At 42.4% G+C, this 13,726-nt stretch overlaps 1 protein-coding gene across 7 annotated transcripts in view; it reads left to right on the top strand.

Annotated features, from left to right (window-relative positions):
- The first annotated feature begins 5,034 nt into the window (after positions 1-5,034).
- KTN1 (kinectin 1) overlaps positions 5,035-13,726 on the top strand; it is a 109,373-nt gene continuing 100,681 nt past the window's right edge. For all 7 annotated transcript variants that reach the window (XM_037733977.1, XM_037733981.1, XM_037733978.1 and 4 more), the window contains exon 1: positions 5,035-5,180. The gene's annotated coding sequence lies outside the window, so the exon portion shown is untranslated. The remainder of the gene's footprint in view (positions 5,181-13,726) is intronic.

Below are 13,726 nucleotides of genomic sequence, written 5' to 3'. Positions count from 1 at the left end.
TGAGCCACCGCGCCCGGCGATTCTATTTTTTTCCTTCTTTTGCACACCTCTCTGCTGTGAATTATTTCCTTTTCTAAGCCTGCTTTCTCATCTGTAAAGTGAGCATAATTACATCCCATGCGGTTATTAGAATTGGCAATTATATACAGTATATGAAAAGTAGGCTAATAGGGTGGTTATTATCATTCAGATACATTATAGGTTAAATAATGCCTATTTATATTTAGGCCCTATAATAAGGTGGTTATTATATAGTTATATGCCATTTTGTAATTTAAAAGTATTTTAAAATACATTAGATCATTTATTAATAATTCTCATACTAACTCTTAGAGCTAACTCTTGGCCTCCATTATTTAGTAAGGGAGCTATAGCTCTGAGAAGTGACTTGTCCAAAGTCTTACAACTAGAAAGGGGCACAGCCGGGAGGAAAACCAGGTTTTGTAATTGCAAAATCAATACCTAAAAAGAAAAAAAAATTCTTAAAAGGAAGTGTATAAAAAAATCACAGAATCAAACATCAAAGTGGCTTTAAAGATTCTTTCTTCCAACTTCTTTGTGTACTCGGACAAAAATGACATATTTCAATGCTACATTCTTTCTGTTAGAAAAATTTACATGAAACTGGCTGATAGCCAATATAATATCGCTAATGTAATGTTACATCTTATTATTTACGCAAATAACAAAGAAGATATCGTAAGTAAAATTATGTACAAATGAAAATTCACATTTTAATTGTATACTAAAGATTTTACCCCTTGGGAGTCAACATAATATTGGGGCATGTACTGGAATTGGAGTCAAACAGCTCAAGATTCAGGTACCAGTTTATGAGCCTTGTGTCTTTGCACTAGTTAGTTACCTGTCTGAGTCTGTTACTACAATATGGGGTTGTTTCAAGGACCACTTGAGCTAAGATATATTAAATATCTGGCACAGTGCATATGCACAATAAATACTAGCTTCTCTGTCCTCATTTAATCCATTAGTTTCCAATTCGCTGGCAGCCTTTGAGGATGGGAGACATCAAGGTGGTTTCAATCACGTTAAATAATGTTACATGGGCTGGGCGCGGTGGCTCAAGCCTGTAATCCCAGCACTTTGGGAGGCCAAGGCGGGTGGATCATGAGGTCAAGAGATCAAGACCATCCTGGTCAACATGGTGAAACCCTGTCTCTACTAAAAATACAAAAACAAAAATTAGCTGGGCATGGTGGCGCGTGCCTGTAGTCCCAGCTGCTCAGGAGGCTGAGGCAGGAGAATTGCCTGAACCCAGGAGGCGGAGGTTGCGGTGAGCCGAGATCGCGCCATTGCACTCCAGCCTGGGTAACAAGAGCGAAACTCCGTCTCAAAAAAAAAAAAAAAAAAAAAATATTACATGATAGCTTTACCTCTCTACCTACTTCTGCCCAAATTTCTCATGAAAGTCTCCAGGGATGTCTTGAGACTGTATGAACAAAGTAGAAATTTCCTTCTGCTTGAATAAGATTTCTTGCAGCTATTTAAAAAAGTGGAAGAAGGCTGTTCCATTGATCTATCACATGACAAATTATCAAAAAAATCACAAAAATTATTTTATTTGTATGGGGGTCAGAATTCTGTGGGGTCAGAAAGTCAGGCAGGGCTGTTGGGTGGCACTGTACTCCACGTGGTATTAACTGGGGTCAGTTGGTGGCATTTACCTTGCAGTGTGGATGGTCTGCAGTTCAAGACTTCATTTATATATGTCATCTTGGTGAGGACAGTTGGAAGATGGTCCAGCTGAGCGCCTTTCCCACCCAGTGTAGTCTCAGGGCCTCTCTAAATGGTTTTTCCAGCAATGTAGATGAACTTTTTACATGAGTGGAACTGCCTGTCTCATATAGCCTGGGCCCAGAAGTTGGTAAATAAAGCATCACTTCTGCCATATTCATTGGTCACAGCAGTCACAGAGCCCCCCAGATTCAAGAGGGAGGTCTACAGATCCCACCTTTCATGCAATGAGTGGCAAATAATTTTCAGTCATTTTTAATTTGTTATGAAAGCACATGCTTGAAGACACAGGTCAAAGGAGCACAGTGCAGACCTTTATTAAGCACCATTCTGTGACAGACACTTTGATAGAAAAGTGGATTACTTCTAGATCTGCAGCTGAAGAAGTTTTGATGAACCTTCCCTCTCCATAATTTGGGTGAAAGTTGACCTGGAATTCTCCAGTTGCTTCCACTCTACTTTCATCTCTGCCATCCCTGATCTTGTGGAGTCAAGAGATATAATCTGTTATTTATGCATTACTCAAATCTCTACACAAATCACCACTCATGGGAAAACTACCCTCGTCAAAACAGGAATAGCCAGCTTGTTCTCCATCTTCAGGACAGGCATGTTTTATTTCTCTTTAAAACTTTCCCCAAACTCAGAAGAAAGAGTTGTTACACATAAAAAATTCAGAAGATAGTTTTCAGTAAATTGTAATTTTGTTAAATTAAAAAAAAAAAAAGGGATGTGTGCTCTTTAGATAACAGTGTTTAGACTTTATAGTTTTCAATAAAATTTAATTTCTTACTTGTTGCTGCTGGAGATATCTCAGATGCTGGGTGTGTTGCTAATCCTTTTTAACAAGTTAGTTGTTGGTTTCAGTGACATTGGGGGGTAGTAAACAGCAGCCAAACTTAATTATATCTTGGTTAATTACACGTGTTAACTATAGCTAATTATATTACATTATACTATACTTCAAAACCTAGAGGGTTGATGTTAATTTATAATAGGGCTGGCCTATTATGTATAACACTGGAAATGAATAGAATTTCTAGTAAATTTTTTTTTTTTTTGAGATGGAGTCTCGCTCTATTGCCCAGGCTGGAGTGAAGTGGCACGATCTTGGCTCATTGCAACCTCCGCCTCTCGGGTTCAAGTGATTGTCCTGCCTCGGCCTCCCAAGTAGCTGGGATTACAAGCACCCACCAACCATGCCTGGCTAATTTTTGTATTTTTAGTAGAGACAAGGTTTCGCCATGTTGGCCAGGCTGGTCTGGAATTCCTGATCTCAGGTGATCCACCCAGCTCGGCCTATCAGAATGTTGGGATTACAGGCGTGAGCCATTGCGCTCGGCCTCTAGTAAATCCTTTTGTTTTGATGTGAATAAATAGAAAGCTTATAAAAAATAAAGCATTCAACCACTTCCCTTTCAACAAAGTTCAAATGCCAGAAAAGCTGAAATAGCTGATACAAAGTCATCCTTGAGTATAAGCACTAGTATATTTTGAGAAAATCTCAAAACTCCACTTAAATATCTTACAAGTATACCGAAATATTGCTTTTTAATGACACTGTGGTTTTACTGATCAGGAAAATGATATAAAATTTTAATTCTAACCTAAAACCTGCTTTAGTACTAACCTGAGGAAATTACATGGTTGTTTGTAAGCTAATCAAGAGCCCTTAAAGTCCATTACAGAAATGATACACTTCCCCTTTGTATTAAGGAACTAATGGCTTCGCTTTTCAACAAAGCTGGATCTTCTGGCACACGCTCAGGAGACGGCCAGTACTTGAGAGATAGATTGCTTTGAGGGCCATGGAGCCGCTGAGGGGCAGAGTAATCCTAATGAGAAAGGAAAAAGAGGACGCCTCTGGAGTTAAAATAAGACAGAATGCATCTGTGGAGAACACAGTGACTGAAGACTGGCAGAATTCTCAGTATCTCAGGCCACTACACACTGCACAGTTTTCATTTGTACTTTGAAGGTGGTCCAGAAAACTTAAAAATGATTAGAATGAAAAGTATAGATACTGTTAACCAGCCCATGTACAGGAAATTCTGTCGGTGTAGAAACGGTTCTGTTCATTCCTTAATTGCTTCTGTTCCCACTTTGTCAGGATGTACGGGAGGTGGTGGTGGTGGTGAGTCCTAATTTTTTGTATCTCTATCCACACTCTGGAAGCATTTGGATCATTTCGAGCCTTCATAATACTTGCGGAAAGCTTGGAGTGTTTTGTTCATGTAGTGGGCAGTGCCTGGCCTTCTGTGAGAGATTGAACATCGGTAAATAATCCACATAAAACTCATTTGCTACTGGACCAGGAGGATCGCTGCCATCCTTTCAGCAAAGAGCAAACGAATAAGAGATCCGGGCCCATCCCTCCTCGCGCAGCAGTTTCTAGATATTTACCCCAGCTTCAGGAATGGCCACCAGCTGGCAGACACAACACTTTCATAATATTTGCACACAATTTATTTGGGTCGCTTTCTTTTTTTTTTGAGAGATGGAGTCTCATTCTGTCGCCCAGGCTGGAGTGCAGTGGCTCGATCGGCTCACTGCAACCTCCGCTTCCTAGAGTCATGCGATTCTCTTGCCTCAGCTTCCCAAATAGCTGGGACTACAGGCGTGCCCCACTACGCCCAGCTAATTTTTTGTATTTTTTTGGTGGAGATGGGGTTTCAGTATATGTTGGCCAGGCTGGTCTCGAACCCCTGATCTCAGGTGATCTGCCCGCCTCGGCCTCCCAAAGTGGTGGGATTACAGGCATGAGCCACCGCGACCGACCATTAATTGGGTCGCTTTCTAAATTCTTTCTCCGTTTATAGCTAGCGTTGCCTGAAGGAGAATTCAGAGAGGTCCCCTGGAGACAAGGATGGAGGAGGTGGTTTTCCATTGATTTATGGGGGAAATCTGGGACAGTCGGGGTAAATCTAGTGCCGTTTGCTTAAGTTAAAGGAAAGGTGTGGGGAACCAGGTGGTGCCCTGGAGCAAGGGCCACGCGAGACGAGACCAAACTTCTGGAGAGGAGAGAGCAGGGCTACTGAACGCAGGGCATTCCGCGGAGCCTCCAGCCCCTGAGCGCCCACCCTCGGCCCAGCTGGGGGACGCGGTCTCGGGAGGAAAGCCCGGAACCCCGAGGCTGCTGGCCGCTAGCTGCGGGTACCGGAACGCGTGGGAGGGCGCGCGGAGGCAGAAGCGGGCGGGCGTCTGTCCCTTTAAGGGGCCGGTCTCCGGGCTCCGCCGGCCCAGACGCCCGGACGTGCCGGGGCCGCCCCGCCCCGAAGCCGCCCGTTTCCTGCCGAGCGGCGCGACGGCACCTGAGCGACTGCGGCGGCGGCGGCGGCGGCGGCGGCGGCGCCTCGGAGCGGGCGGCCCGGGCTGTAGTGCCGGCGCCGCCGCGTCTTCCCGGTCTCCTTCCCCGGCCGCGCAGGGTGAGGGAGGGCAGGCCGCACCGGGCCGGGCGCCGGAGGCGGCGGGGAGCGCGGGGGGAGGCGGCGCCGGCCGCGGGGTCCTGGGGCAAGCAGGAGGGCCGGGCCGGGCGGGGGGGCGCGGCCGCGGGGCTGGGACGCCGCCCGCGGGGTAGGCCTCGGGCATCCGGTCGCCGGCGCCGGGCTCCTGCACAGTCCGGGACGCCGCAGGGGGCGGGCTCGGAGGGGCCTCCTCGGCCTCGCTGGGCCGCCCAGGGCCTGACCCCGGCTCTGTTGCGGCGCCCGGGGCGCGGCCGAGGGACACCCCCTTCCTCCGCAAGGACGACTCCCGAGGGCGAGGTCGGCTCGAAAGGGCCCTGGGGTGACCGAGACACCTATTTTTAGCCAGGCCTGAGGGCCCCCGGGAGGGAAGGTGGATTACCGTCGCCTCGGCCGGTGGACGGGCGCAGCGCGTCTCCGGCGGTGTCCCCGGGCCGGAGCTGGGCCACGCTTACGCCATGCTGGAATTCCAGTCCTCGCCGCTGCCTCTGGCTGCCCGGAGGGCCGGCCCGGGCGCTCGCCCCCTTCCCTGGCGCCCCTTCCGCTGCCTAGTGCGAGTCCCCGGGTCAGAGCGGGAGGCGGTTGGGCACGGAAAGCAGCGTGAGGGGAGACTGGAAAAACCCGTGGAGCACCCTCGAGATTGGCAAAGTTATCCCTTCCTCTTCCCGAGGGGTGTGTCTTAGTGATTCTGCCGGACCCCTTCAGTTTCCCACAGTGAGATTTTCGGCCTTGGGGACCTCGCCGGAAAACTGCACGAGTAGTCTAGAGAAGTCGTCTGGCCCTCAGCCATGCGCTTGTTGTGGGATGTGCAGCCCCGCACGCTGGCGGTGGAGGCGCTGGGTGCACTAGACGCGGGCAGCCCCAGACGCGGGCAACGGTGTCCCAGCCTCGCTCCGCTGCACCTTGACTAGGTTAGGTTAAAAGTAAGGTGTTAAGTGTTAGCCCTTCTTCCTCCTGGGAGGAAGGAGGAATTTAAATTCATTACTGTGTTGGGCTTATATCAGAAACGGATTCTTTAGCAGCTGTTTTGAGTTAGTAGTGCTTAAAAAGCTGTGGTTGAAGTTAACTGTTCACATAAAGTTGTGGATTTTTTTTTTTTTTTTTTTGAGATGACTTCGTGGAAAGCCTTGAGAAATTTCTACACCTATAGCTAGCGCAGCTAAAGATAAGCATCTTGAGGTGAACGAAACGTTCCAAATTGTGTAGGAGTTGACTTAAAATTAGAATTTTGCCTAAATTAGGTTGCATTTGTTTTCTTTCACTCACCTAGCAGGCAAATGGCAACAGTGTCTCCAGTTTGGTCCAAAGCAGTAGCTAGAGAGACTTGGGATAATGTTCCCAAGAATAACACTGAATTACTCTTGAGTGTTTTGGGCAGACATGCCTTGTAATAGACTTTCATATTTGATGTGTTGCGTGATAAACAAGGCTCTTTTCTCCCCCCTTTTTCCTTTTGTCTTTAGTTTAAGGATCTAACCTGAAATAGCTGGGTCTATTTTGGTAAGTTCCCCTCCCATCCCAACACTGAGTTACAAATGTCTCTTCTAATTTTGTACTTTCAGCAGACAATACCTTATCAAGTGAGATCAGAGAATAAGACGTTCTACTTAATTTATTTGAATGATAATCTGAAAATATAACAAGCTTTTGAAAAAATTTCTTAAATATTAAATACTTGAAAATTATAAAGAATATCAAGTATTTAACTCTTAATGATTCAGGGTCAGCATTATGAAGGGACATTTATTTAAGATTTTGTTTCCAGTTTAGATCTTTATATATTCTTTTAATACTAGTAGTCTCGTCTGTTTGATGTTGTGTTTTTCCCTAAAAATTCCTCACTTCAGGCCTCCTGGTTTATAGGCTTTAATCTGCTTTTGGTAGGCAGATCGTTTTAATAATTACATGTTTAATACTAGTTAATATAGCTTTTTAAAAGCACCTAAAACGTGAAAAACTTATTGAGGCTTAACTTCTAAAGAACCCATATTAAGATTGTCACTTTTTTTAAGTTCTTAACTTGAATTTTAAGTTATGGTTAAAAGGTCTTAATCAGCTTGTCATGGTTAAGATGGCACATAGAATACTGAATCAAACTTTTTCTTTAAAGTTGAGTATGTCTTCACATTTCTTATGTGTAAGTTCTTAACTTGAATGGAAGGTGTATTTTTCGTTGTATGCTTATAATTTTTATAGCAAATGAAATTGTAACCTAAAAGATTTCCAGTACTTTATTTATTTATTTATTTATTTATTTTTTTGAGACGGAGTTTCGCTCTTGTTACCCAGGCTGGAGTGCAATGGCGCGATCTTGGCTCACCGCAACCTCCGCCTCCTGGGTTCAGGCAATTCTCCTGCCTCAGCCTCCTGAGTAGCTGGGATTACAGGCACGCGCCACCATGCCCAGCTCATTTTTTGTATTTTTAGTAGAGACGGGGTTTCACCATGTTGGCCAGGATGGTCTCGATCTCTTGACCTCGTGATCCACCCGCCTTGGCCTCCCAAAGTGCTGGGACTACAGGCTTGAGCCACCGCGCCGGGCTGATTTCCAGTACTTTAAAACAATAAAATTGTTACTGAACTTAATGGTTTTAGTAAGGTTTTGGTTCTCTTGGGAATCTGACCTAATATGTAATAAATGAGAAAAACTGTGCTTTGCAAGATCATTCATATATTTGAGAATACACCTTATGACCTGATTGTTCTTTGTACTGTTTTCAGTGACTTTGAAGGTAAATCCAGAGCATACTTAGAGGATAGAAGCAAGTAATTATTTCTCTAGAAGTGACATTGATGATCACTCATGCACAAAGAGAATTGCATTTCATTGTTTCGTTTTTCAGTTTCTGTGAACATGAATTTTGAGTGTCCTGATCAGAAAAATGTAATTTATTTGTAAATCACCAGGAAAACATTGGTTTAGATGAGAATATAAGGCTTTTTCTCCCCCTCTATAAATAGAAAATTAAACAGTAAGGAGAAGAACCTTATGTGCTGTGAACTAAGGAGTTTAATTTAACCTTCAGTATCTCAGGTCTAGAGAAAGAGAAATAATGATAGTTTACAACTGTGTGCCAGGCTGTTGTGCTTAAATGTGTTTTCCGTCTTTGACAGGTAGCAGTGAAAACGAGGCTATTTCTTTTTCTTTTTTAAAAAATGGTACAAGTGTTTAATTGGTTTTATGTAAAAAGAAAATAGGCAAGATATACTTTTAATTCTAACAATTATTTTAGTAGACACTCTGATAGGAAATATAATGTTCCTAGGAAATATATAGGACATACTGTGAAAAAAAAGTTATGGCTTAGTATTTTACGACTCAGCTTAACTACTACAGGCTGATTAAGAACTTTTAACCATATCTTAAATCTGGTTTCAGCAAAGTGACTTATACACTAAGTGTAATTTGTTTGCACTCTTCTTCCAGGACATTCTGCTTTTTGGGCTTTCTTCTTATTAATTGCTTTGTTCATTGTATTTTATGGATTATCTTCTACTCTTAAAGTTCACATGCTCAGTCCTTGTTTCACTTTTCTTTTTATATTCCTCTGTCAATCTTATCCAGTGTCATGGTTTTAAATACCCATATGCTGATGGCTCCCATATTTATATCTCCAGCCCAGACTTTCCACACATCTTGTTAGGCCTATCCACTTGGATGTGCAGTGGTCAATTCCAACTAAACTTACATATTTTCCCTTAAACCTACCTCATATGCAGCCTAGCTCATCTCATCTGGTGGCAACTCCATCCAACATTCAGGTAAAAAAGCATTGGAGTCATCCCTGACTTATCTCTTTCACACTTGGCATTCTGTGCTCTGTCTTATCTTGAAAATATAACCAGAATCCAATCAGTACTTACTGTCTCCACTACTCACTAGCCTGGTCCAAGCCATTCTTATCTCTTACCTAGATTTCTGCTATTAGCCTCCTAACTGATCTCCCTGCCTCTACACTAGCTCTCTACAGTTTTCTCAACACACCAACTGGATTGTATCACTTGTCTTCTCAGAATGCTACAGTGACTTTCTCTATGCAGAGAGAAAGCTGAAGTTCTTAACGTCCTCAAGGCCATACAGAATCTGGACACTTCTGCTCTCCCCATTCCCCCTTACCTCTAAGGTTAGCTGCTATCTTCCCTCTGCTTATTTCCCTCTGGCCCGATTGGCTTTCCTAGGGGCAACTACATAGCCAGACACTGCCCTAAACACTTAGGATCCATCAATAAACAAAACAGATGAAAAGGTCTGCCCTGATAGTTATGTAATAGTGTGTGTTTGAGGGCAAGGGAAGGAGGTGGTAAACACAATCAATGACGAAATTGTATAGTATTTCCTTCGCCTGGCAAGAAGATGACAAGTGCTATGGAGGAAACAGTGCTGTTTTTTACACTGGCTGTTGCCCCTCTTTAGGTCTGTTTTTTTCTGAAGATACATGCATGGCTCATTGTCTTTGTCTAGTCTTTGCTTTTAAAATGTCACTTTCTTTAAAAGATCTGCTTATTTTATTTAAAACTGCACTCCCCTACGTCTAATTCTTGTACCTTGCTCTGTTTTCTTTATAGCACTTGTCACCTTCTGTCATACTATATAATTTCCTGATTGTGTTTATTGTTTCTTCCCTGTATTCCTGTACACATAGTATTATATAACTTCTATGAGGGTAGGCTTTTTGTCTGTTTTGTTTATTGATGACTCTCAAGAGTTCAGAGCAGTGTGTAGCATGTAGCAGGTCCTCAATAAGGATTTGTTGAACAAAATAATTAAATCCTGGCTGGGTGTGATGACTCACATTTGTAATGCCAGTACTTTGGGGGACCAAGGTAGATGGAGTGCTTGAGCCCAGCAGTTCGAGGCCAGCCTGGGGAACATGGCAAAACCCTGTCTCTACAAAAAATATAAAAAGAGGCATGGTGGCATGCACCTGTGGTCCCAGCTTCTTCAGAGGCTGAGGTGGGAGGATTGCTTGAGACAGGGAGGTAGAGGTTGCAATGAGCTGAGATCCTGCCACAGCACTCCAGTCTGGGTGACAGAGTGAGACCCTGTCTCAAAAAAAAAAAAAAAACGAAAAAAAGAAATTTTCATCTTGCATTTCTTCCTTTGATGGTACCTCGTTATTGGATACATGTAACTTACAGTTTGCTCCTTTCCTCTTTTAGGGATGGGCAGAGAGTAGAAGAAAGTGGCATGGAGCCTTTGGGAACTGCTTGGTGGAGGGAGTGATATTAGAGTGTGGTAGAGATCCTCTTACATACTCCACATGATTAGGACCATTCATTAGTTAATTCAAAAAGTTGGTTAATGCAAGGACTCAAACGATATGTACACCTAAATGTTTTCACTTAAGACATTTGCTTTTACTTTTATTTGCCTGTCTTTTTATTTGTACTGATTTCTTAAAGGTTATCCTGATTTTCTTTTCATAAATTGTACTTTGAAAGCATTATCTATGATTTTTAGTATTGGTTTATTTTCTTTTTTCTTTTCTTTTTCCGACACGGTGTCTTGCTCTATTGCCCAGACTGGAGTGCAATGGCGTTTTGGCTCACCGCAACCTCCGCCTCCTGGGTTCAAGTGATTCTTCTGCCTCAACCTTTTAAGTAGCTGGGATTATAGGTGGCTGCCACCACACCTGGCTAATTTTTGTGTTTTTAGTGGAGATGGGGTTTCACCATGTTGGCCAGGCTGGTCTTGAACTCCTGATCTCAGGTAATCCGCCTACCTTAGCCTCCCAAAGTGTTGGAATTATAGATGTGAGCCACTGCGCCCAGCCTGGTATTGGTTTCTTTAAAGTGGAGTGAAAATGGAGGAACTGGGAAACTCTTCAATTATAAAATCTTTATGGATTTTTTCTAGTTATTCATCAAGGCTTTCCAAAGGATTTAATGTCATTTTTATAGAAATAATACCTTTTGACTCTATTTTCACATTTAATGGATTTATAGAAATAAGTGAGTAGGAGAGTAACTGCTAGCCAGAAACAGCTTTCTGAAGACCAGACCATGTATATTTACAAAGGAGGAGAATGTCAGTTAATCCACTGAGAGAGCCTTTAAGACATCTTCCACTTTGAGTAGGTTTCATAGGGGTCATAGGATCATAGCAGCCTAATGATTACTAGAGGAGAGTGTTATTTACCTATATTTATTTATTTTGACTCTGAGCAACATCTACACTTAGTTATCTGAACTTGAATTCAAGTAAGTACATTGTCTATCAGGAGACGTGATGTTATACTATATTTTCACTGGAAAATGTGGGACAGTTCTTCTTACACATGAGTCACTGAGTTGTCAAGGAAACAGTCTGGTCTGGTATAATAGGCTGGAATTCAGTAGCTAGGAGACCTACAGGTCTTAGACCTTATAACTCTAAGGTTTTATGCAAGTTCTTTATTGTCTAGTGTGGTCTTAACCTGTATTAACCTGCGTAAGGCTTACTAGGGAATTATTTTATCTCAGTAGTTGCCTCATAAGTAATAGCTGACATTAGAGTACCCATTTACTGTTAGGCTATAAATGCTTTACGTGCATTATCATATTTAGCCCTCTCAACAACCTTATGTAGCAGGTACTATTTGGTGAAAACCAGGGAGACTAGTTAAATGATTTGTTCAAAGACGCAGCAAATGTCTTTAGGAGGAGCCTGAATTTTAACTGAGGCATTCTGACTTAGCTCATTTTTACCCATTGAGCTGTTTTATAAGAATGCTTTCTGAAAAAAAAATAAAACACTGTCCGTGTGTAGTTGTCTAATGTTAGGTGTTACAAAGCTAAATTAAGGATATAAGGATCCCTCCCCACCATGGGAGTTAGAAGATGAACTGTTTAGTGTTTAAATTTAAAAACTTGAAGTTTTTCATTTACTATTTTCAAGAGAAAACATTTTGTAGCATGTGGTTTAAGTAGCTTGTACTATTTAGTACAAGCTACTTAAACCACATGCTACAAAATGTTTTAGTTACATGGAAGGCAGTAGATAGAATGTCATCTGTTTAGTTACCAAGAAATTTTTCTGTCTCATTTCCTGCGTATGTTCATTATGAGTTATTCTTACGTGATCTTACAGACATTTATTAATGGTTACCTCAGAAAAGTTAACCCTGATTACACTACCTAAAATGCATATCCTCTGTTCTTTGTTCCAGCCATATTTTTCTCCATTGCACCATCAGTCACTATCTGACATTATAATATGCTTATTTCTTTATGTAGTTGGTGTCTTACCTACAAGAATATAAGCGTTGTGAGGCAGGGACTGTGTCTTGTTCATCACTGTGAGCTATGTGTCTGACCCTTAGGTAGTGCTTAATTTGAATGAAGGATACTTGAAAATGATTGGGACTCATTGAGTTTTTTGCTTTACTTGCCATTCTTTGTTAGCATGGCTGAGTGGTATTTGGAATGTCATATAAAGTGAAACTCTAAGAATAAGGGTTTCATCGAATACTATGCAGCCATAAAAAGGATGAGTTCATGTCCTTTGCAGGAACGTGGATGAAGCTGGACACCATCATTCCAAGCAAGCTAACACAGTAAAGGAAAACCAAACACTGCGTGTTCTCACTCATAAGTGGGAGTTAAACAATGAGAACACATGGACACAGGAAGGGGAACATTACACACTGGGACCTGTTGGAGGGTGGGGGGCTAGAGGAGGGATAGTATTAGGAGAAATACCTAATGTAGATGACAGGTTGATGAGTGCAGCAAACAACCACGGCATATGTATACCTATGTAATCTGCACATTATGCACATGTACTCCAGAACTTAAAGTATAATAATAATAAGGGTTTCAGGTTTTTACTCTTGGGAGAGTGGAATGGAAAACAATTTAAAACATGAATTTCAGCAAAATATTTGTGCTTAGGCTGAGTGTGGTGGTCATGCCTGTAATCCCAGCACTTTGGGAGGCTGAGGCGGGTGGATCATGAGGTCAGGAGTTTGAGACCAGCCTGGCCAACATGGTGAAACTCCATCTCTACTAAAAGTACAAAAATTAACCAGACGTGGTGGCGCACCTGTAATCCCAGATACTTGGGAGGCTGAGGCAGGAGAAGTATTTGAAACTGGAAGACGGAGGTTACAGTGAGCTGAGATTGCGCCACTGCACTCCAGCCTGGGCGAAAGAGTGAAACTCTCAAAAAAAAAAAGCAAAACAAAACAAAAAAACAACTTGTGCTCAGTACCAGTTAATCTTATCTTGTTCATCAATAATGTAAGTGTTCTAAGTGGAATATGTACCTAAATAATTCAGTGAATGCCTGTGTTTAGATCTAATTATCTTTTGAAATAAAATTGGACAAACTAAGCTATGCACCGAAAACTCCCTAGTGTTCTGAATGCTGTGTTGCAGAACATTAAAGATGTTTCCTTAAATCCGTAATATCCACACAGATTGAATTCACTTACGTGCTACCGACGTGTACTTACCTACTTTATTGGTAAGTCATGTTCATTTGAAATGTTTCCTATAATTATTTTACATAGTTTTCTTTTTTTTTTTTT

This window comes from Cebus imitator, unplaced genomic scaffold (assembly GCF_001604975.1).
Source record: "Cebus imitator isolate Cc_AM_T3 unplaced genomic scaffold, Cebus_imitator-1.0 Scaffold560, whole genome shotgun sequence".
NCBI lineage: Eukaryota > Metazoa > Chordata > Mammalia > Primates > Cebidae > Cebus > Cebus imitator.
Note: the sequence above shows the minus strand (reverse complement) of the source record. Positions and strands in the feature narration are given on the sequence as shown.